Source organism: Lithobates pipiens, unplaced genomic scaffold (genome assembly GCF_037356315.1).
Source record: "Lithobates pipiens isolate NorthernLeopardFrog02 unplaced genomic scaffold, aLitPip1_a1.2 Scaffold_25, whole genome shotgun sequence".
Classification (NCBI taxonomy): Eukaryota; Metazoa; Chordata; class Amphibia; order Anura; family Ranidae; genus Lithobates; species Lithobates pipiens.
Window position 1 is genome coordinate 107290825 of NW_027507787.1, and position 22529 is coordinate 107313353.

Consider the following 22529-nt stretch of genomic DNA (forward strand, 5'->3'; position numbering starts at 1 on the left):
ATTGATATTCCGACATTCTGCTTTGGTATTACTTTACAACGCTCTATTGAAGAGGAATTGTAAAGGGAAGCTAGACATTTTGTGTATTTCCACTTAATTTAATTTATACACTGTCTCAATATTATCCGTTCTAATTTTGCTAAATTAGATTGTAGAGTTTGCTATGTCTAAATACAGGTTACCTACTCACCTTTATTACGTATACTGCTAATTTTATGGTAATACAAAACCATCTTATTGCTTCTTTACACGCTGCACATATTAAGAGTAATGCAATGCTACCGTGAACAGTTGCATTGCTCTTCTCACATTTAGCTGGTATCTCTCTGCTATAGGAAACTGAATTTGTACTACAACGATCACTTATCTAATATCAGTCCACTCAGTCCTACCGGGATAACTTTTACATTTAGAGTAATGAAATGATTTCTCAGTCATTTTGGAGCTACTGCAACTAACGCTTCCGATCTCATTTCGACTGCAATACTTAATCTCTGCTATTGCAGAATATTTAGCTGAATATTTAGCTGCTTTGCAGTACGTAGCCGTGGGGATTGGCATTTCATCTCTAATTCATATTTACATTTCTAATGCAGTTTGTCTTTTTGACATGTCACCCTCTGCCAGTTATTATCCTTTCTCATCCTTATTCTATATTTGGGGTATATTCACTACATGATTAAAGACACGTAATGAACCTGATTGATAAAAATCTACACACGTCGTTGCTGTTACTTCGTGTATTTCCACTTAAACCCGACCTGTATATAATGTCTCAATATTAATTTTAGAGTTATTTTGCTATATTTATTATTAGAATAAACAGATTACTATCTCTAAATCCTGGTAAACCATCTCACACTTAACCATCTTATTTCTACCTTACACGCAGCACATATTAACATTTAGCCGGTATCTCTCTGCAATAGTAAACGAAATGTGTAGATCACTCATCTAATATCGTCTTTTCAGTGCTACCGGAACAACTTTTAGATTTAGAGTAATGCAACGATTTCTCAGTTTTATGAAGCTACTGCAACTAACGCTTTGGATCTCTTTCCTGATAAATTACGCTCTGCAATATTAAGCCATGTAAATTGTCCTATTGGTCTGCTAACAATGCTATGTATAACAATACAAATCTTTCAAAAGCAATATCGTCTCACTGCAATACTTACACTCTGCATAATAAATAGGAATAATGCGAATAATGCTAATAATAAAGTCGTCTAAAACTCAGCTATAAGTAGAGAATAAAACTATCTTACATCAAAATAAACCATATACTGCAAAAAACAATAACGGCCAATAACTTAACGTCTATCAGTCAATGACTTAACAAAATAAACTTAGCACTCTTTTACTCTATTTTGTATATTTGTAGTTCTCCACATTAACTGTCACATTGATATCACCACTGACAACACACCACTTTTTAACAGCACCAAAATATGAAAAAAGCACTTTACATGTTTCAGAAGTAGTTGCATTAGCAAAAAATAAAGTCCTGTCTTCTTTACACGCTAGCTTTTAGGTATGCATTAATCTCTCTGTGTACACCAGCCACTCTATATAGACTAGCCTCTCTGTCTTCTGTATACACGTGCCCGTAATCTATATACACTAGCCTGCCTTCTTTTTACAATAGTCTCGGTGTCCCAGCCTCTCTGCATACACTAGCCTCACTGAATTCCCCAGACTGTCTTCTGTATACACAAGCCTATCTGTAAAAAATAATAGCCGGTCTTCTGCATACACTCTCTGTTGTAACACAGCCTCTCTCTGCATTCCCTAGCCTCCATCTCTGCATACCCAGGGCCTTCCTCTGTATAATCTAGCCTATCTGTATAAACTAGCCTGTCTTTTGTACAAATTAGCCTCTCTGTAGCTGGTCTTCTGTATACACGAGCCTCACTGTCTACTCTTGGTTGTCTTTTGTATACACTAGCATCTCTTTATACATTAGCTCTCTGTATACCCAAGCCTCTCTGTATACACTAGTCCACCGGTATACACTAGCAAGTCTGCATAAACTAGCCTCTCTTTGTAACCCAACTTCTCTCTCTGTATACCTTAGCCTCCATCTCTGCATACCCAGGACGTTCTTCTCTATAATCTAGCCTATGTGTATACACTAGCCGGTCTTCTGTAGACATTAGCCTCCCTGTATAAACTAGCTGGTCTACTGTATACACTAGTCCGTCTTTATACACTAGCAAGCTTGTAACCCAGCCTCCATCTCTGCATACCCAGGACGTTCTTCTCTATAATCTAGCCTTTTGTACACATTAGCCTCTGTGTATAAACTAGCCGGTCCTCTGTATACACTAGTCCATCTGTATACACTAGCAAGTATGCGTACTCTAGCCTCCATCTCTGCATACCCAGGACGTTCTTCTGTATAATCTAGCCTATCTGTATAATCTAGCCTATCTGTATACACTAGCCTGTCTTTTGTACACATTTGCCTCTCTGTATAAACTAACCGGTCTTCTGTATATACTAGTCCGCCTGTATACACTAGCAAGTATGCATACTCTAGCCTCCATCTCTGCATACCCAGGACGTTCTTCTGTATAATCTAGCCTATCTGTATACACTAGCCTGTCTTTTGTACACATTAGCCTCTCTGTATAAACTAGCCGGTCCTCTGTATACACTAGCAAGTCTGCATACTCCTGCCTCTCTGTGTACCCAGCCTCTTTCTCTCTGTATACCCTAGCCTCCATCTCTGCATACCCAGGACGTTCTTCTGTATAATCTAGCCTATCTGTATAAACTAGCCTGTCTTTTGTACACATTAGCCTCTCTGTATACACTAGTCCGTCAGTATACACTAGCAAGTCTGCATACTCTAGCCTCTCTGTGTAACACAGTCTCTCTCTCTGTATACCCTAGCCTCCATCTCTGCATACCCAGGACGGTCTTCTGTATAATCTAGCCTATCTATATACACTAGCCTGTGTTGTGTACACTTTAGCCTCTCTGTATAAACTAGCCGGTCTTCTGCATACACGAGTCTCTCTGTATACCCTTGGATGTCTTTTGTATACACTAGCTGCTCTTTATACATTAGCTCTCTGTATACCCAAGCCTCTCTGTATACACTAGTCCGTCTGTATACACTAGCAAGTCTGCATACACCAGCCTCTCTGTGTAACCCAGCCTCTCTCTCTGCATACCCAAGATGTTCTTCTCTATAATCTAGCCTATTTGTATACACTAGCCTGTCTTTTGCAGACATTAGCCTCCCTATATAAACTAGCCGGTCTTCTGTATACACTAGTCCGTCTGTATACACTAGCAAGTATGCATACTCTAGCCTCTCTCTCTGTATACCCTAGCTTCCATCTCTGCATACCCAGGACGTTCTTCTGTATAATCTAGCCTATCTGTATACACTAGTGTATACAGACGGAGTAGTGTATACAGAGGACCGGCTAGTTTACAAAAGACAGGCTAGTTTATACAGATAGGCTAGATTATACAGAAGAACGTCCTGGGTATGCAGAGATGGAGGCTAGGGTATACAGAGAGAGAGGCAGGAGTATGCAGACTTGCTAGTGTATACAGACGGACTAGTGTATACAGAGGACCGGCTAGTTTATACAGAGAGGCTAATGTGTACAAAAGACAGGCTAATGTATACAGATAGGCTAGATTATACAGAAGAACGTCCTGGGTATGCAGAGCGCTCAGCTTCAAGGGATGGCCAACGTGAGTAATATGAGGGACACTCCTCACCCCCGCCCCCACCTACCAGATCTGACTTTCATCCCCTTGCCCTCTCTGCCCCGGTCATCTGGTGGAAGTTTTATGCACTCCCTGGCCCCCACCCATTCATAATCCTTACCGACCTTTCCTTCGGCTGCTCACAGGAACACACTGGATGACTTGTCTAATTAACCAACTTGTAGAAGACACCGCTATCCTCCTGTCTGACACCAGTCCCCCTTGGAGGCTTTACCCCTTACTGTTTGGGTGGTCCCTGCTTCTCCCTGGATGCTCCACATATACCACAACAACATTGTCAGAGGGGCACCACTTGACAGGACACGGGGCTGTCATGCCGGTGGCATCTCCCATTGGAGGAAGGGATGATGGCCCCAACCCCTTGCCAGCAAGTTCTTTCATGTACAGTCCAGGGCAGCTCATCTTCCCTTCTGGAGTCTTGACCTTAGATGGGGGAGTTGCACTTTGGGGGGTCTGAGTGATACCTAGTGCGCTGTACTGGAAGGGCCTGACATTCCCGCATATGTGTCCCCTCCCCCTGGTTGCGCCCCTCGTCCCCCCCTCTGGCTCCCACCTACTCTTTGCCGACATTGCCTTCTGCAGCTTTCGGGGACCCTGGATGACTTATTTATTGAGCCTATTGGTACGAGACACTGCTTCCCTCCAGGGTGACTCTGGACCCCCCTGGAGGATTTACCCCTTACTGTTTGGGCGGTCCCAGCCTCCCTCTGGATGCTCTACACAGCCCCCGATGGCGATGCAGGAGAGACACTAATTGGCGGGCCCCAGGACTGCTGCTCGGGTGAAGTCTCCCGTTGGATGGCCCCAGCTCCTTGCCTGCCGGATTTTCCATGCACCGACCAGGGCTGCTCCTCTTTCATCTTGATGTGGTGACCATGGAGGGGAGGAGCTGAAATTTATGAGGTCCGGGTGTTTGCTGGTGGGAGTGCGCTAAAGGACTTGACATTTCCGCATTTTTGTCCCCTCTCCCCTGTTTCCCCCCTCCCTCCCCCCCTTCCCACCCTTCCCTTCCCTCCTTTCCCTCCCCCTTTCCCCCCTTCCACTCCCCCTTTCCCCCCCTTCCCTGCCCCTTTTCCCCCCGGGGCGTGGACGGGGGAGAGGGGGTAAGGAGAGGACAATCTGCCAAAGGGAGAAATGCATTTGTTCGGGGACTGCATGTACTTTAGGGGTATGGGACGGGGGGTGGTGGATCCCATTCTGTGATGCCTTTTCTGTTGTGACGGGCTCCCTCGTGCATGCCTACGTTTAGGGCGAGCCGAGGAGACCCCTCAGTGCTGACAGTTATATGCTCTACCTCTGTTTTGGTTATACTATTGTTTTTTGGTTCTATGATGTTACTGATTGTCTTTTATTTGCATACCGGTATCAGACTTGACATATACCACTGCCGGGACTGGGGGGACTAGGATTCGGGGGCTCCCTCTCCGACCTGTCTACCCACCAACCCAAGTAGGACAGCACTTTAAACCCAGTGTACATCTGGTAAGCGCTATAGCATAATTGTGCTGTTTTAGTATACCCTTCCTGTACTGTTGAGTGCGGACAACCCTTAATTTCCCTCTCCCCCTGGGGTTGAGGTGCCCGGCCTCTTTTTCCCTTTACCTTTCCTTCCATTTGCCCTTCCTTTCTCCCCCTTCGTTCCCGCCATGCATTACCTACCCAAAACCTACCTTGGTTCAACTTTCTTTGCTTTTCTCTGACGTCCCCCTCCCCCTCCCTGAGGAGCGATGGCAGACTCAGTCAAGGTCACCTCTCTAAACGTTAAGGGACTGAACTCCCCTGAAAAACAGTGGATCCTCCTGTGAGAACTGAAGACTTCCTGTACTGATGTGGCCTTTATACAAGAAACACATTTTAAAAATACTAGCCTCCCCTTTCTATGGTCGAGATCCTTCCCTAAGGTCTACCACTCTACTAACCCCTCCTCTAAGACCAAGGGAGTCTCCATTCTGATCTCTAGCAGGCTTCCCTGGGTTCTCCAGGATTCTCTGGTGGACCCTGGGGGCCGATATCTTTTTCTTAGGGGCCACATTGGAGAGCACCTTTTTACATTTGCCACTGTGTATGCTCCCAATGATCACCAAGACACGTTCCTCAGAACTACCCTGCACAGATTATGTGACTTTCGGGAGGGCCAGTTGATATTAGGTGGGGACTTTAATGTCCCCTTTCGCCATCGGTTGACACTTCTGCCTCTTGCTCCTCGCTCCTCATTTCCTCTAGAAAGCGGATTACTAAGTGTTTACTGAATGACCAATTAGTTGATGTCTGGCGTCTGCAACACTCTGGGGAAAGGGACTACTCTTTTTGCTCTTCCCCTCACAAATCATACTTGAGGATAGACTTATTCTTGATTCCACATGACCAACTGCACTTGGTGAGCTCTTCCTCCATCGGCCATATTACTTGGTCCGACCACGCTCCTGTAGCCCTTACCTACACCCTCTCTAGGAACCCCTCACCTAGGTCTCTATTCTGGCACCTTAATGAGAGCCTCCTCCAGATACCGGAAGTTTTTAGCAGATGTGACCAGGGAATTGGACCTTTATTTCCAAGAAAACTAAATGCAGGACTGTGACCTGGGGATAATTTGGGAGGCTCACAAGTCAGTACTCCGCAGGGTACTTATCAGGCACGGGGCGCGCATCAAACGAACACGGAAGGAACAGCTTGCTAATCTGTTTCGTGAACTTGCCTCTGTGGAAGCGAAACATAAACATACCCCCTTACGGACCTTAGAGATTGAATTGGGGAGACTCCGTACCCATATTGCTGACCTACTCCATTATAAAGCGAAAGCGGCACTCCAGTTTTGGCGTAAACTGACGTAGGAGTCAGGGGACAAATGCGGAAAAATCTTAGCCAGGTCGGTAAAGGAGTTGAAATTTGGCTCTTACATACCACAGTTGATAGATGAGAATGGCCAGAGGGCCTCTACCCCAACCCAAATAGCCGAAGTCTTTGAAAAATGTTACTCTGATCTCTACAACCTGCCCGATTCAGGGTCTGGACAGGACAATATAGACAGATATGTAACCGGTTCTGGTCTACCAACCCTCTCATCGGAATCACGGGAGTACTTGGAGGACCCGATCACACTGGAAGAAGTCCAGACGGCCGTGGGACCTCCGAAGGTGGGTAAGGCTCCGGGCCCTGACGGATATACCGCACAATACTTTAAGACCTTCCTCCCTATTCTCGGCCCGCGCTTGGTGAATTTATTTAATACTCTGAGCTCGAATGGGGATTTTCCTGAGGATACCCTTAGAGCCCACATCGCGTTGATACCTAAGGAGGGCCTATGTGGGAGCTACAGACCCATTTCCCTCCTAAATTCGGTCCTAAAACTATTCTCTAAAATCCTCGCCACGTGATTGGCACATCACTTGCAGTCCCTTATACATATTGACCAGTTAGGTTTTATTCCCACCAGGGACAACACCATTAAGGTGCTTGCCCTGATCCATAAAGCAAAGTCATCTGGGACCCCTTGTCTTCTAATGAGTACTGATGCCGAGAAGGCTTTTGATCGGGTCAAATGGACATTAATGTTCTCGGTCCTTCGCCATATAGGTCTGAGTGAACGGATGCTGGCATGGATAAGTAAGATATACTCACGCCCGTCAGCTCAAGTCAAAGCGAATGGGGTTCTCTCATCTCCCCTTGACATTAGGAATGTCATTGGAACCCTTTCTCTCCACAATTCGACAAAACTCAGACATAACGGGACTCCAAATGGGTACTATTGAGTGCAAGATATCTGCCTACGTGGATGACATGCTGTTCTCGATGACGAATCCCAGAGTTTCCTTGCCAAATCTCCTTCGGGAATTCCAGATATACGGGATACTTCTTGAAATCAAAGGCCATGGGGGTTGCAGTCCCCCCACAAATGTTAATAGACTTGCAGTCCAATTTTCGATTTAAATGGACCCATACAGCCCTTAAGTACTTAGGTACTTACATTCCACCAGACATCGCGCGTACGTTTATGTTGAACTTCCCCCCACCCCTTGTCACTAAGATCTGCAGTTTGCTTCACGGGTGGCATTCTGGCCTCCATTCCTGGTTCAGGAGATGCAATCTCATTAAAATGAACATATTCCCTAAATTTACTTATCTTTTCCAAGCTCTCCCGATCCAGATTCCAGTCCTGTTTTTTAAGCAAGCTCAATCCTTGCTCACTCAATTTAACTGGGCCCACAAAAATCCCAGACTTAAGCGGTCACAGCTGACATTGTCTAAACAACAGGGAGGGTTGGTTCTCCCTGACTTGCGACGCTACTACCTGGCCTCCCATCTGGGGCGTGTATTGGACTGGAATCGAAACAAACTTTCTAAGCTCACTCCCGAATTCCGCTAAGAAGCGCCATGTGGTGCTATAAGTATTTACCCACAGAATTTATGTCACATCCCACTATAAGGGTTTAGTTGAAAGTCAGTCACCTGATCGCTACCCAAAACACACTCACGTCTTTGACTTCCCCCCTATTCCCTATACGTGGCCATCCAACCTTTGAACTTGGGACCCACTTAGAAATTCCAACCTAGACAATGCGTCTAAATTCGTCATTGATGGAAAATGGCCTTCTTTCTCAACCCTAACAGATCCGACTGCCTTTTTGGAGAGTGGCGTAACAACATCATATTCTCCATTCCATCCCCAATCCTCAAACGTTCGCCCGCCCTCAGACGGAGTTTGAGACTCTATGCAGGAGCGAAGGCCCTTTGGCCCACATTCTCTCTCAAACAGATTACCCACACTTAACCTGTCTGTCCAACTGGGAAAAGGACCTTAATTGCTAATTTTCTCCAGCACAGAGACAACGCATTATCACTTTGGCTCTCAAAATGTCGCTGTGCACGAAGATACAGGAGACGAATTTTAAACTTCTCACCAGGTGGTATTTGACACCATCAAAGCTGCAGAAATGTTTCCCCTCTTCCTCGAACATATGCTGGAGGTGTGGAGAAGAAGAGGGCACGTTGCTGCACATTTTTTGGTCCTGCCCCAGCTTGGTGGACTTCTGGACAGAGATCCGATGCATAACACAAAAATTCACAAACTTCTCCATCCAGGAAGAGGCTGCATTCTTTCTCTTGCACCATTCACAGATTCCCATTAAGAAGTACAAAAAATCAATTTTACGGCATGTGATAAATGCGGCGAAATCCTGCATCCCTCTCTATTGGAAAAAATGTTCCCCCCCTTTCATTACTCACTGGCTTAGGAAAATAGAGGACATTAAAAAAAATGGAGGACTTGATCCTCACATCACAAGGTAAACAAGAATTTTTTAAACAAACCTGAGACATCTGGAATACCTTTATATTCTCGCTGGAAGGATGTCGCCTGCTATCGCCTTAGTGCTCTGAGCTTTCCTTGACTGGCCCCTTGGACAGTGGCTGCCATCGTGTCTCGTCCCCTCTTCTCCTTTTCTGATCTTCCAACCCTTCTCTTTTCTGCCTTCCTCCCCTATCTCTCACCCCCTCCACCCCCTCTCTCTTTTGGAAAGAGTGGAAAATTGGGAATGACGGCCCCACACCCCCCTCTGGATGGATAATGCCGGAGGGACCTGGGGTTTGCGTGACCCTGGATCTTGGTACAGTACTTTATCCATGCCTCGAATCATTGTGATTGATGGAAGGCAGACTCACAGTTGCGAATATACCTGTATCAAGTATTGTTCAGCTGCTTTTTGCTCTGTATTTCTCGGTTGCATTATGTACTCGGGGGACCGTCTTCCCCTATTTGGAGAAAAAATTATATTTGAAAAAAAAAAGAAGCCTACGACACCTGGTATTCCCAGGCGGTCTCCCATCCAGGCATTAAACAGGCCCGACCCTGCTTAGCCACCAAGATCAGATGAGATGGAACAGATTCAGGGTGATGTGGCTGTAGCCAATATCTTCAGGCACTCTCAACTCTCTTGACAAACACCAAGATGGTCACCTTGGAAACAAGCGGAAAAAAATAGGTCAACGGCAACAACATAAAAAGAAGCCTACGGCATCTGGAAATCCCAGGCGGTCTCCCATCCAGGTACTAAACTGGTCCCAACCCTGCTTAGCCTCTGAGATCAGATGAGATTGGGCTCTTTCAGGGTGGTGTGGCCGTAGGAGATTTCCTCAGGCACTCTCAACCTTGACTAACGCCAATATGGTCACCTTGGGAAACAAACAAAAAAATCAAGTCAACGCCAACAACATGAGAAGAAGTCTACAGCACCTAGTATTCCCAGGTGGTCTCCCATCCAGGTATTAACAAGGCCCGACCCTGTTTAGTCTCTGAGATCAGACGAGATCTGGTGCTTTCAGGGTTATGTGGCCATAGGCGAGCTCTTCAGGCACTCTCAACCCTCTTGACAAACACCAAGATGGTCACCTTGGTAAACAAAAAAAAAAAAAACGCCAACAACATAAAAAGAAGCCTTCAGCACCTAGTATTCCCAGGTGGTCTCCAATCCAGGTACTAGCAAGGACTAGCCAGACCCTGTTTAGCCTCTGAGATCAGAGGAGATCGGGCGCTTTCAGGCTTATGTGCCCATAGGCAATCTCTTTGGGCACTCTCAACCCTCTTGACAAATGCCAAGATAGTCACCTTGGGAAACAAGCGAAAAAAAAACAGGTCAATGTCAACAACATAAAAAGAAGACTACGGCACCTGGTATTCCAAAGCCATCTCCCATCCAGGGACTAACTAGGCCCAACCCTTCGTAGCCTCAGAGATGAGAAGAGATAGGGCTCTTTCAGGGTAATGCTGCTGTAAGCGAACTCTTTGGGCACTCTCAACCCTCTTGACAAATGCCAAGATGGTCACCTTGGGAAACAAGCGGAAAAAAAACAAAATTAATCAACGCCAACAACATAAAAAGAAGCCTACAATAACTGGTATTCCCAGGTGGTCTCCCATCCAGGTACTAACCAAGCCTGACTCTTCTTAGCCTCCAAGATCAGACGAGATTGGGTGCTTTCAGAGTGCTCGGACTCTTTCCCCATCACTAATGGGACGAGGCAGGGGTGCCCTCTGTCTCCCCTAATTTTTATTCTGACACTGGAACCACTTATGTGTCATGTTCGGAATGACCCGAATATTACTGGCATATCCAAACCCTCGGCACACCACAAAATTGCGGCGTACGCTGACGATCTAATTTTTTTCGTCTCCAATCCACACATTTCGCTTCCCAATATACTCGCGGCTCTCCGGCGATACGGCAGCCTATCAAACTATAAAATCAATTGCGCCAAGTCGGCTGTATTGAATATATCGTCCCGGATGGTGAGGCCAAGAGGCTACGCTCCGCTTTTCCATTCTACTGAGTTGAAAAATCTATACGTTACCTGGACGTTGACATCGCAGCAGATTTGGCGCAATTGTACCCGCTTAACTTTGTCCCTCTCCTGAATAGACTGAAATCTGATTTGGGAAACTGGCATGCATTAACACTGACCTGGTTCGGGCGCTGTAATGCATTCAAAATGACGGCCCTCCCGTTGATCTTATACTTGTTCCAGACATTACCGATCCGGCTACCCCCAATTTTTTTCAGACAACTGCAGGTGCTGCTCCGGGACTTTATTTGGGCGCGCAAACGGCCCAGAGCCCGTTTGCAATTGCTTGCCAGACCAAAGGACAAGGGGGGTCTGGGTCTCCCAGATCTGAGACAATACAACAGAGCGACTCTGCTAGCGAGAGTCGTTGATTGGCATTGTAATGGCCCACACAAGCAGTGGGTGGAGATGGAGATTGAGGATGGATCCATTCCCCTATTGACCTCCCCGTGGCTCCTGTCCTCCCTACCAAAAGACCTCAGAGATCACCCCGTAGTGGGAGCTACGTTGGCTGTTGTGCGGAGGTTGTTCCGCTGCACACACATTGCTCCCCTGCCATCACCAATGACTCTGATTATAGGTAATCCAGACTTTCCACCGGGATTTACCAACAAGAAACTGCGACAGTTGACAGTGGTGGGGAAACAGCGCCTGGAAGAGGTGTGGCCCTCGGGAGGGCTCCCGACCACGCAAACTGTCGCCGAGCTTTCTGACCCTCCGCTTGACCTGTTTAATGCTTATCAACTTCGTCACTTTCTTCTGGCCATACAAAGGGCCCCCTACACTCCTAGAGACCTGACGCCCTATGAATCCATCTGTCACAAAATGGAACCTGTGCGACACACCCTCTCCCTCCTGTACAACCAATTAAGTAGTCAGGAGGAGGAGTCGACCCCACCATTTATCCACAAATGGGAGAGGAACTTTGGCATCACATTTACCCCACAACAGATAGGGAAGATCCTGACAATAGTACATAAAGCTTCCATCGCAAACCAATATCAAGAATCAGGATACAAGATAGTCTCACGCTGGTATAGAGTCCCATACCTTCTGAATAAAATCGATAGATCGATTCCGGATGTTTGTTGGAGGTGCAATTCAGATACGGGGACCATGGGACACATTTTCTGGGCATGCCCGGCCTTGAGGAACATTTGGGTGGAGGTGACCGGGACGATAAAAACTCTCAGAAATGTAGATATCGCAGACAACCCAGCAGCGTGCCTTCTACACTTGACCGAACAGCCTGTTCGAAAATACAAAAAAACCCTCACGACGCAACTCCTGAACGCCGCCCGGGCCGGCATTCCCACACTGTGGAGGCAGCCTCAGCCCCCATCCAAGGTGCTGTGGTATTCCAAAGTCAATCATATTCTCCGGATGGAAGAATTGACCGCCACCCTTCACAACACTGAAGAGGCATTTAGTGTTACATGGAGGCCCTGGAGGTATTTTACTGGTACTTGAGACTACATTCGGGAGGTGAGCAGCGCCCCTTTTTAGGCTTTTAGGCTCTTTCAGGGTGATTTGGCTGTAGGCACTCACTTTGGGCACTCTGAAGCCTCTTGACAAAAGCCAAGATGGTCACCTTGGGAAACAAGCTAAAAAAAACAGGTCAAAGCCAACAACATAAAAAGAAGCCTACGGCATCCAGTATTCCCAGGCGATCTCCCAATTAAGACACTAACCAGACCAGATCCTTCTATGGCACCTGGTCTTCCCAGGCAGTCTCCCATCCAGGTACTAACTAGGCCTGACGCTGCTTAGCCTCTGAAATCAGACGAGATCGGGTGCTTTCAGGTTGATGTGGCCGTAAGCGTTCTCTTCAAGACACGCCCAACCCTCTTGACAAACGCCAAGATGGTCGCCTTGAGAAACAAGCAAAAAAAACAGGTCAAAGCCAACAACATAAAAAGAAGCCTATGGGCTTACAGCGGACCTTAAAAGATGGAACCCACTAGCTCTGTCATGGTTCGGATGCTGTAATGTGTTGAAGATGAACGCGATGCCACGACTTCTGTATCTACTACAAGCCTTACCTATCAAAATACCCCAGACTTTCTTTCAAGCGGTTCGCTCAATCTTTATCAAGTTCCTCTGGCGCGGAAAACATCTGCGTATTGGTAGGGCAATGCTATTGCGACCGAAATTGCAAAGAGGTATTGGCTTCCCGGACCCTGCTCTATATTACACAGTGACGCACATGACACCGGTGGTTGACTGGTGCTGGTGTTCTGCCATATACTGTCCGGCCATGATATAGTGTCCGCGCCGTACTGCGTATGCGCAGTACGGAGCAGACGAAGCTTCGGAAAATCTCCGAAGCTGAACGACGCCTGCGCGGTGAGTGGAGGTGGTAGCCCCACCATCCAAGCGGACATAGGGATGTGAATATTAGAGGGCCCCTCGCAGGCGAGCTTTGCTCGCCACGCTTCGGGCTTGGCCTCGCTGCGCTCGGCTCTTTTATATTCTTACTCTATGTCCACTTGGATAGTGGGGATAGAACCTGGACTCAGTGCGCAGGCGCCGTTCATGCTCGGCAATTTTCGGAATCTGTGTTGCTGTGTACTGAGCAGTACACAGCGGACACTATCCGATGGGGGACCATATGTGATAAGACACCGGCATGGGGAACTGAAGCTATGGGTCAAGCTAGAGCAGGAGATGGCGCGGGTTCCACTGGCTGGTCTGCCTTGGGCGGGGAGGCCATTGGAGCCCTGTGTGACTACTCACCCGTTAATTGGCCCCTCGCTCGCCGAGATGGATAGTTTTTTTCACCTTTCCCACCTGACTAACTTCCCTTCTCCTATGACCCCAATTATTGGACATTCTAGATTCCCTCCGGGCCTGTCTGACCAGGCCTTTACCAGGCAAGCCCCAAAAGGGCTTCTGAGAGCAGCCCTAATTCTTGGACCCACGGGCTTGATTCCCATGGGGACCATACTGCTAGAGCAAGTACCTGTTGCATTGGATAGCTGGAGAGCTAGATGGCTTATCCATTTCCTCGGATCACTACCTAACCATTCGTTCTTCTCTAGACAATTCCACCCCTTCGAGGAACTTTGCCTGGATGATGGCCCAATTCGTGGTTCCCTCTCTAGGTCCTACCAAATCCTGACAGACGCACAATCCTCCACGGATCCACCCTTCCTAGCTAAATGGAAAAGGGACTTACAAACTGCATTCTCCAAACCACAGAAGGACAGAATACTCTTTTTCGCCCATAAGTCGTCACTCTGCAGTAAATATCAGGAGATCTCATATAAGCTGATCACACGCTGGTATCGTACACCGGTGGTGTTGGCCAAAATATTCCCCGGTCAATCTGACCGCTGCTGTCACTGTGGGCAACAGGCTGGCACCATTCTCCACATTTTCTGGGAATGCCCTAAATTACAAACATTCTGGCAGCCTGTCCTGAGACTCATCCACAAGTTCACAGACATTTCCTTAGCCAATGATCCCGCAGCAGTTCTTCTCAATCGAACTCCTATGTCGAGAAAGCGTTATCATAAGTCTTTACTTAAACATCTCCTCAATGCAGCTAGGGCCTGCATCCCAAGTCAGTGGAAAGAGCAATCTGCTCCAATGGTGACCCAGTGGTTTGCAAGGGTAAATGATATTGAACGAATGGAAGACCTGACTGCCACAATGAGGGATAAAACGGAGGAGCATATGAACAGATGGTTCTACTGGACCCAGTTTCGCTTTTCGGAAGAATACCTCCGCGAGACATAGTAAGCTCATGTTGATCGTTGGAGATCGCTGTTCCAAACGTTGGACAGCTGATGAGCTGGTGAGCCGAGGGAGCTCTTGCTCCCTGGGAGGGGACCCCACCCTATCCACTCTACCCACGACACCCCCTTACCCCTTCTTTTCCTTTTGTGCCATTTCCTTCCCCAATCTTCTCTTTCCCCTTCTCCCTCCTTTCAGTTCTACTATTTCCCTTCTTAACTCAAAAAAGGGAAAAGAAAATGGTATGTTCCGACCCAATTTGACTACTACACAATACTCTTCCCCTATCTATGGATATCTAAACTCTTCGAGGGTAGCAGGGCTAGTATCAATAATATTTTAAGTGGTAGAGGATCCCAACGAGATGGAGCTTTAATCTCATCTTGATATGACCGCAAAGCTGTACACGTACTATTCTCCTCGGACTTCTTACCATTGGCTCTGATATCCATGCAATATGATCGTTTGTTTGTAACTATTTGTATCACACATTCTGTGAAGTTGCCTTTGCATTGTATGTCGCATACTACTAAATAAAAAAAAAAAAAAAAAAAAAAGCCTATGGCACCTGGTATTCCCAGGCGGTCTCCCATCCAGGTACTAATCAGGCCCGACACTGTTTAGCATCCGAGATCAGATGAGATTGGGCGCTTTCAGGGTGATGGGGCTGTAGGTGATCTCTTCAGGCACTCTCAACCCTCTTAACAAACGCCAAGATGGTCACCTTGGGAAACAAGTGAAAAAAAAAACAGGACAAGGCCAACAACATAAAAAGAAGCCTACAGCACCTAGTATTTCCAGGTGGTCTCCAATCCAATACTAGCAAGGCCCAACCCTGTTTAGCTTCTGAGATCAGAGGAGATCGGGCGCTTTCAGGGTTATGTGCCCATAGGCAATCTCTTTGGGCATTCTCAACCCTCTTGACAAATCCCAAGATAGTCACCTTGAGATACAAGCGAAAAAAAACAGGTCAATGTCAACAACATAAAAAGAAGAATACGGCACCTGGTATTCCAACGCCATCTCCCATCCAGGTACTAACTAGGCCCAACCCTTCTTAGCCTCAGAGAAGAGAAGAGATAGGGCTCTTTCAGGGTGATGCTGCTGTAAGCGATCTCTTTGGGCACTCTCAACCCTCTTGAGAAATGCCAAGATGGTCACCTTGGGAAACAAGCAAAAAAAAAAAACGAATCAACGCCAACAACATAAAAAGAAGCCTACAATAACTGGTATTCCCAGGTGGTCTCCCATCCAGGTACTAACCAGGCCCGACTCTTCTTAGCCTCCAAGATCAGACGAGATTGGGTGCTTTCAGAGTGATGTGGCCATAGGCAATCTCTTCAGGCACTCTCAACCCTCTTGACAAACACCAAGATGGTCACTTTGGGAAACAAGCGAAAAAAAAACAGGTCAACGCCAACAAAATAAAAAGAAGTCTACGACACCTGGTATTCCCAGGCGGTCTCCCATCCAGGTACTAAACAAGGCCCGACTCTTCTTAGCCTCCAACATCAAACGAGATCGGGTGCTTTCAGGGTGATGTGCCCGTAGGCAATCTCTTCAGGCACTTTCAACCCTCTTGACAAATGCCAAGATGGTCACCTTGGGAAACAAGCAAAAAAAATAAAAATAAGTCGGAAGCTAGAGACAATACGGCCCGAGTCCTCAATTTAATCCATGCGGCGCATGTACAGGGAAGGCCCTTGCTTATGTTGTCAACGGACGCGGAGAAGGCCTTTGACAGGGTGGCCTGGCACTTTATGCAGGCCACCCTGGAACATATAGGTCTTGGCCCCAACATGATGATGTCGCTTTACTCCACACCGTCGGCAGCGGTACGGGTGAACGAGTGCTGCTCGGACTCTTTCCCCATCACTAATGGGATGAGGCAGGGGTGCCATCTGTCTCCCCTAATTTTTATTCTGACACTGGAACCACTTATGTGTCACGTTCGGAATGACCCGAATATTACTGGCATATCCAAACCCCGGCACACCACAAAATTGCGGCGTACGCTGATGTTATAATTTTTTCCGTCTCCAATCCACACATTTTGCTTCCCAATATACTTGCGTCTCTCCAGCGATACGGCAGCCTATCAAACTATAAAATCAATTGCGCCAAGTCAGCTGTATTGAATATATCGGTCCCGGATGGTGAGGCCAAGAGGCTCCACTTCGCTTTTCCATTCTACTGGGCTGAATATACGTTATCTATACGTTACCTGGGCATTGACATCGCAGCGGATTTAGCGCAATTGTACCCGCTTAATTTTGTCCCTCTCCTGAATAGACTGAAATCTGATTTGGGAAACTGGCATGCTTTAACACTGACCTGGTTCGGGCGCTGTAATGCATTCAAAATGACGGCCCTCCCGCGGATCTTATCCATGTTCCAGACATTACCGATCCGGTTACCCCCAATTTTTTTCAGACAACTGCAGGTGCTGCTCCGGGACTTTATTTGGGCGCGCAAACCACCCAGAGCCCGTTTGCAATTGCTTGCCAGACCAAAGGACAAGGGGGGTCTGGGTCTCCCAGATCTCAGACAATACTACAGAGTGACTCTGCTAGCGAGAGTCGTTGATTGGCATTGTAATGGCCCACACAAGCAGTGGGTGGAGATGGAGATTGAGGATGGATCCATTCCCCTATTGACCTCCCCGTGGCTCCTGTCCTCCCTACCAAAAGACCTCAGAGGTCACCCCGTAGTGGGAGCTACGTTGGCTGTTGTGCGGAGGTTGTTCCGCTGCACACACATTGCTCCCCTGCCGTCACCAATGACTCCGGTTATAGGTAATTCAGACTTCCCACCGGGATTTACCAACAAGAAACTGCAACAGTTGACAGTGGTGGGGAAACAGCGTCTGGGAGAGGTGTGGCCCTCGGGAGGGCTCCCGACCACGCAAACTGTCGCCGAGCTTTCTGACCCTCCGCTTGACTTGTTTAGTGCTTATCAACTTCGTCACTTTATTCTGGCCATACAAAGGGCCCCCTACACTCCTAGAGACCTGACGCCCTATGAATTCATCTGTCACAAAAGGGAACCTGTGCGACACACCCTCTCCCTCCTGTACAACCTATTGAGTAGTCAGGAGGAGGAGTCGACCCCCACCATTTATCCACAAATGGGAGAGGGACTTAGGCATCATATTTACCCCACAACAGATAGGGAAGATCCTGACCTTAGTACATAAAGCTTCCATCGCAAACCAATATCAAGAATCAGGATACAAGATAGTCTCACGCTGGTATAACCTCTGTATACCACAGCCTGTCTTCTGTATACGCTAGACTGTAAAAATTAGCTAGAATACACCAGCCTGTCTTCTGTACCCACTAGAATCTCTGTATACACTACCCAGTCTTTTGTATACACTGTCAACTTGGATGTATACCCAAGCCTGTCTTCTGTACACACTAGTCTCTCTATATGCACTTTCCTTTCTGTATACTCTCGACCCTTTCTATACATTAACCTCTCTATATACACTAAAATCTTTGCATATACTAGCCTCTCTTTAAATTAGCCTCTCTGTGTACCCCAGCCTCACTGTTTACTCTAGCATCTCTGTATACTCAAGCCTATCTACATACACGAGTCTGTATTCTGTATTCACCAGCCTTTCTTCTGTATGCTGTAGTCTTCTATATATACCAGCTTCTCTGTACACCCTTGCATCTCTGTAAACACTGTGTAAACTAGCCAGTCTTATGTATACACTCGCCGACTGTATACACTAGACTCTCTGAATACACTAAACTCTCTGTATACCACAGCTTGTCTTCTGTATACACTAGACTGTAAAAACTAGCTAAAATACACCAGCCTGTCTTCTGTACCCACTAGACTCTCTGTATACACTACCCAGTCTTCTGTATAGAATGTCAGCTTTGATGTATACCCAAGCCTGTCTTCTGTATACACTAGCTTCTCTATATGCACTGTCCTTTCTGTATACACTCGACTCTCTCTACACACTGACCTCTCTATATACACTAACATCTTTGTATATACTAGCCTCTCTTTAAACTAGCCTCTCTGTGTACCCCAGCCTCACTGTTTACTCTAGCATCTCTGTATAATCAAGCCTATCTACATACACGAGTCTGTATTCTGTATTCACTAGCCTTTCTTCTGTATGCTGTAGTCTTCTATATATACACCAGCTTCTCTGTACACCCTAGCACTGTAACAGTGCTAGGTTCCTGTATTACAGAAACAGAACACCAGCAATAAGGTGTATCCTGTGCAGGAGGCACACAACACCCACTCTAACTTCTGCACTGCAGATGCATGTATTGCAGAAATTGAACACCAGTATTAAAGGGTAGCTTCAGGTGTGTACTGTGCAGGAGGCACATAACACCCACTGTAACAGTGCTAGGTTCCCAAGCAGTAAAGACACTGTCCCTGCCTATCGTCCTCTTTCCCTGACCACCGCAACACACTATACAAGGCTGCCGCGCTGGCGGCCTTATCTAGTGTGGGGTGTGTACTAAACCCCCCTGAGCTATAATTGGCCACAGGAATCCTGCCTGTGGTGAATTGTGGCTCTCCTCACAGAGGATGTCACATCTGTTCTTATTATATAGAACCTATTATGCTCCTCGTAAACTTTTTCAGTTTGGCCGAACGGCCGGACGCAAGTTGCCCCCGGTGCGGGAACATGGGGGGAGACATGATGCACATGTTTTGGAGATGCCCGAAGTTGATCCGCTACTGGACAGAGGTGACAGGAACCATTGATCGGGTGTTTGGAACCTCCACCGGGATGGAGGCGAAGTATTGTCTCCTGGGATTAGTTGAAGGAGTTGGAAACCCGGGAAGCAGCCAGATGGCAGTTCTGAGTTGCCTATTTCAGGCAAGGAAACTGATTGCCCAACCCTGCTTAGCCTCCAATGTTGGCAATGACTTGTTTTTTTTCGCTTGTTTCCCAAGATGACCATGTTGGCGTTTGTCAAGATGGTTGAGAGTGCACGAAGAGATCGCCTATGGCCCCATCACCTTGAAAGTGCCTGATCTTGTCTGATCCCGGAGGCTAAGCATTGTCGGGCCTGATTAGTAACTGGATGGGAGACCAACTGGGAATACCAGGTGCCGTAGGATTCTTTTTATGTTGTTGGCGTTGACATGGTGTTTTTTTTTCCGATTGTTTCCCAAGGTGATCATCTTGACATTTGTCAAGAGGGCTGAGAGAGCCCAAAGAAATCTCCTACAGCCACATCCCCCTGAAAGCGCCCAATCTCATCTGATCTCAGAGGCTAAGCAGGGTCCGACCTGGATAGTACCTAATTACAGGTGCCATAGGAATCTTTTTATATTGTTGGCTTTGACTTGTTTTTCTTTCGCTTGTTTCCCAAGGTGACCATTTTAGCATCATTCAAGAGTTTTGAGTCTGTACCGAAGCGTTCGCCTGAGGTCACATCACCCTGAAAGCGCCCAATCTCAGAGGCTAAGCAGGGTCTGGGTCAGATGGGAGACCGCCAGGGTCTATGTTGTTGGCGTTGACCTTTTTTTTTTCACTTGTTTCCCAAGATGACCATCTTGGTATTTGTCAAGAGGGTTGAGAGTGTCTAAATAGAACACCTATGGCCACATCACCCTGAAAGCGCACAATCTCATCTGATCTCGGAGGCCTAGCAGTGTACGGCCTGGTTAATACCTGTATGGGAGACCATCTGTGAATACCAGGTGCCGTAGGCTTTTTTTTATGTTGTTGGCATTTACCTGTTTATTTTCGCTTGTTTCCCAAGGTGACCATCTTGGCGTTTAACAAAAGGGTTAAGAGTGCCCAAAGAGATCACCTGAAAGCGCCCAATCTCATCTGATCTCAGAGGCTAAACAGTGTCGGGCCTGGTTAGTACCTGGATGGGAGACCGCCTGGGAATACCAGGTGCCATAGGCTTCTTTTTATGTTGTTTGCTTTGACCTCTTTTTTTCGCTTGTTTCTCAAGGCGACCATCTTGGAGTTTGTCAAGAGGGTTGGGCATGTCTTGAAGAGAACGCTTACGGCCACATCACCCTGAAAGCACCCGATCTCGTCTGATTTCAGAGGCTAAGCAGCGATGGGCCTGGTTAGTACCTGGATGGGAGACAGCCTGTGAATACCAGGTGCCGTAGGCTTCTCATTATGTTGTCGGTGTTGTCCTGTTTTTTTTCCATTGTTTCCCAAGGTGACCATCTTGGCATTTGTCAAGAGGGTTGAGAGTGCACAAAGAAATTGAAATTGCCTACGGGCACAACACCCTGAAAGCTCCCAATCTCGTTTGGTCTCAGAGGCTAAGCAGGGTTGGGCCTGGTTTGTACCTGGATGGGAGACCACCTGGGTTTTCCAGATGCCGCAGGCTTCTTTTTATGTTGTTGGCGTTGACTTGTTTTATTTGTTTGTTTCCCAAGGTGACCATCTTGGCGTTTGTCAAGAGGGTTGAGCGTGCATTTGATCTCAGAGACTAAGCAGGGTTGGGACCTGGTTAGTACCTGGATGGGAGACCGCCTGGGATTTCTCGATGCCATAGGCTTTAGTTTTAAGTTGTTGGCATTGACTTATTTATTTTTTTTATTATTCTTTTATTAAGTAGAACAACATAAATATAACAGTCAACCATACAGCATGACCCAGGGTCACAATTACATGGTAACAAAAAATAGGCAGCCAAATAACTCTGGGTTCTCAGAGGGGAGTCCTACAGTTTCATGCAGAAAGGAGAAACCCCACCTCCGACATGTAGTACAGTATAACTAGTGCAGCTCCGTTCGGACAAATGTAATCATGGAGAACAACTGGGACCACAGCGAGCCAGCTTATCATGACCTATGTGAACCAGAGTAAAATATGAGCCGGTCGTGTCCAGAACCCTGGGGTTCTTCTGGGTCCCAAAGGCTAGTAAGGAGAAAAGGCATAGTCAAAAGGGAGGACGGGGGAAGAAGAGAGTGCAAAGACGGAGAGAGAGGGGGGGGATGGCGGCGGGGAAAAAAATAAAAATAAAGACAAAAAGGCAGGGGGGGGGGGAATGCCACCCAGGGCAGACATGGCCTACTCACCTCCCGAATGTAGTCTCGAGTACCAGTAAAATACCTCTAGGGCCTCCATGTAACACTAAATGCCTCTTCAGTGTTGTGAAGGGTGGCGGTCAATTCTTCCTTCCGGAGAATATGATTGACTTTGGAATACCACAGCACCTTGGATCGGGGCTGAGGCTGCCTCCACAGTGCGGGAATGCAGGCCCGGGCAGCGTTCAGGAGTTGCATCGTGAGGGTTTTTTTTTATTTTCGAACAGGCTGTTCGGTCAAGTGTAGAAGGCACGCTGCTGGGAACCCAAAAGTTCCTCAAGGCCGGGTATGCCCAGAAAAGGTGTCCCATGGTCCCCGTATCTGAATTGCACCTCCAACAAACATCCGGGATCGATCTATTCATTTTATTCAGAAGGTTTGGGACTCTATACCAGCGTGAGACTATCTTGTATCCTTATTCTTGATATTGGTTTGCGATGGAAGCTTTATGTACTAAGGTCAGGATCTTCCCTATCTGTAAATATGTAAATATGATGCCTAAGTCCCTCTCCCATTTGTGGATAAATGGTGGGGGTCGACTCCTCCTCCTGACTACTCAATAGGTTGTACAGGAGGGAGAGGGTGTGTCGCACAGGTTCCCTTTTGTGACAGATGGATTCATAGGGCGTCAGGTCTCTAGGAGTGTAGGG

The 22529-nt window shown here is 47.1% G+C and overlaps 7 pseudogenes; 1 reads left to right on the plus strand and 6 right to left on the minus strand.

Moving 5' to 3' along the window:
• Positions 1-9755: 9755 nt before the first annotated feature.
• LOC143931524 (5S ribosomal RNA) lies at positions 9756-9875 on the minus strand (annotated as a pseudogene).
• Positions 9876-9970: 95 nt separating this feature from the next.
• On the minus strand, positions 9971-10089 carry LOC143931395 (5S ribosomal RNA; annotated as a pseudogene).
• Positions 10090-15382: 5293 nt separating this feature from the next.
• On the minus strand, positions 15383-15501 carry LOC143932658 (5S ribosomal RNA; annotated as a pseudogene).
• Positions 15502-15602: 101 nt separating this feature from the next.
• On the minus strand, positions 15603-15720 carry LOC143931879 (5S ribosomal RNA; annotated as a pseudogene).
• Positions 15721-16040: 320 nt separating this feature from the next.
• On the minus strand, positions 16041-16159 carry LOC143931777 (5S ribosomal RNA; annotated as a pseudogene).
• Positions 16160-16259: 100 nt separating this feature from the next.
• On the minus strand, positions 16260-16379 carry LOC143932064 (5S ribosomal RNA; annotated as a pseudogene).
• Positions 16380-20833: 4454 nt separating this feature from the next.
• On the plus strand, positions 20834-20952 carry LOC143932456 (5S ribosomal RNA; annotated as a pseudogene).
• The last annotated feature ends 1577 nt before the right edge of the window (positions 20953-22529 follow it).